Source organism: Cyprinodon variegatus, unplaced genomic scaffold (genome assembly GCF_000732505.1).
Source record: "Cyprinodon variegatus isolate N-32 unplaced genomic scaffold, C_variegatus-1.0 Scaffold2233, whole genome shotgun sequence".
Taxonomy (NCBI): domain Eukaryota; kingdom Metazoa; phylum Chordata; class Actinopteri; order Cyprinodontiformes; family Cyprinodontidae; genus Cyprinodon; species Cyprinodon variegatus.
This window is the reverse complement of record NW_015152686.1, coordinates 28,274-30,793: the sequence shown is the minus strand read 5'-3', so window position 1 is coordinate 30,793 and position 2,520 is coordinate 28,274.

The following is a 2,520-nucleotide window of genomic DNA, read 5'->3' as shown; positions in this document are numbered from 1 at the left end:
ACTCTTCACAACCACTATTGAGCATTTTTTCTTTGGATAAACTTTACATGCATAAGTGTACTTTCACAAAACACCACAGGTGCTTGGTTCCAGGTACTCAGAGATTCACTTAAACATAGAAAGCCCACATTCTTATTGTCAGGTAACACAGAATACATGTCAGATTAAATAATACTACTTATATTTCAGCGATGGGATCTAGGTGTTACTTTATTTTATATCTTGTACCATGTCTGTTAGTTATGCTGTTCTTTTTACATCTCTTTGCAGGTGATGAAGCAGACTGAAAATGTTTTATTGTTATCTCCCTTTTATCTCCTCTTTATTTAATCTTTTCTCCTTTTTTTGTTTTTCCTTTCCTGTTCTACTTACATTGCAGTGTCCATATAATCTGTAAAACTTCCTGCATAATTATAATAAAGTAATTTATATGCATAAAACAAGCGGAACACTATGGCGATAGCTGTACTGCTCCACTTGTTAAAGTAAAATCTGTTCTGCTCTTTTTGGCATCAAGACAATTATTCTTATTGCCTCATCACCAGACAGGACACTGTAAAAAAAACACAAAAAAACACAAACAAAAAAAAAAACAAGTAACTTTCCCTCCTCTTGATATCAGTAATTTCATAGTATTTTTCTTTTGTTATGTTTTTCATCCCTCATTATTTTAATATTCTAACTATTTAATTAAAACCGAAGCCAGACCATCAGCAGGGTTCTTGCAACTTACAGTCTACCTTTGAAATGTAAAACCTGACTATCATCAATCTTTTATCCAAGGTCTCAATTCTCATTAAGCTTCCCAGACTGTTTCTGGTCATCACCACCACTAATCTAATCTGACATATTTTCCACCTTCTAGACTTTCTCTATTTAAAGATCTCATGCCCATCAGTCTCTCTAACAAGCCTAGAGGCTGTTCTTATCTTCCCTGACACCAAAGTCATAATCATGTTCAGTTTTCACCCAAGAGTAAAAACAGAGAAAGTAAACAGGAGCTTAAAGCCACTTTAAGCTGCATTACTGCATCCAATCAGATACACTAGCTTTTTACCTAACAGCAAGTTGATTACGCACAATACCCACACTGCTGTTCCTAGCGGCTACTCTCCAATAAGCAGGCAGAAGGCTATTTACATCAGTTAATTGGAGGACACACTGCGTTTAACTCAAATCTAAACATCTCATTTAGCTGCCTCACTTCTCTTCCCTCCGCCTCAGCAGTGACCAATCCCATCCAACCCCCGCCTGCATGTAATCTCATTTGTCTCCGACCCTCCAATAGATTTCTCTGCATCATACTCAATTCTTCCTTCTAAACCCCCTTAATCTTCAACCTTGCTTCGACCACTTCTTACCTTTGATCACCTCTTTCTTCCATCAGTTTGTCCATCTCCTGATGGCGCCGCAGATGGCGGTGTGTTGGTGCGCACTTTTTAGTTTTTTTATACTACTTAACTCTGGTATTTGCGATGCTACCCGGAGCTCTTTCACAAGAGAAGAGCTCATGAACATCAGGGCAACATCACCACAGGATTTATTCCCCACTTTTCTTCTTCCTACGCTGGAAATTTTGGACACTCTGGTCAAAGGTGCGCTCAACTTTGCTCACCTTTGCTCACGCAGTGAAACACCAGAAGAGAGGAAAAACGCGCTGGGGCACTCCTGCGGCACCACAAGCACAGTCTTCGCTCAGCGCTACCAGGCATGATCCTCTCTTACGTGCGTTCCCTGCCAAACAAACTGCACGAACTTCAACTGATGCTGGGATATAACAGGTTCTTCTCCTTGTTAGGTTTAAACACCAAACACCTTATTCAACCTGCACAAAAGAAAGACACAGAGAATTGAGTATAATTCACTTGCAAGGAGAGGGGGTCAGAAACTGCATTTAGTTACAAACTCCAACCCACTCTGAAGCAGTCTCCGCTCTCCAAGCTTTTTATTAAGGAACACCCTGGCTACAAATGTGGTTCCGACTGCTAAAAGGGAGGGGGGGTGAAACCAGTCGGAACCAGAAGTTCTGTATAACATCATACAACGTCATGAGACAAGGAGAGCTTCCACTCCTTATCTGGTGCTAGTGTGTACAGTTCTCCCTGTTCTTGCCTTGACCCGGCTGACCTTCAGCATTCCCTGGACACACTAATAGCAAGCATTAGTAACACAGCAAGTAAAACATTTCAACACTCTGTGTAATATAAGTAAACAGGAATATATAAATGTGTAAGTATGAATGTATAAGTATAATATGATTAAAGTAATATGATTAAAGTAGAATAACTTGTACAATTAATCCAACACTCCTCATCTGCTGTTTTGTGCTTCACGGAAACATGGCTGTGTGGATTAATCCCTCTAAGACTCTGCGCTGCAGCTGGCAGGCTTCAAACTCCACAGAGCGGACAGAGACACACAGCTCTCCAGCAAAGCGAAAGGTGAAGGAATCTGTTTTTAAATCAAAAGCGGCTGGTCCACCAGTGTTGGCAGTGATCCAGGAGCACTGTTCTCCTGACC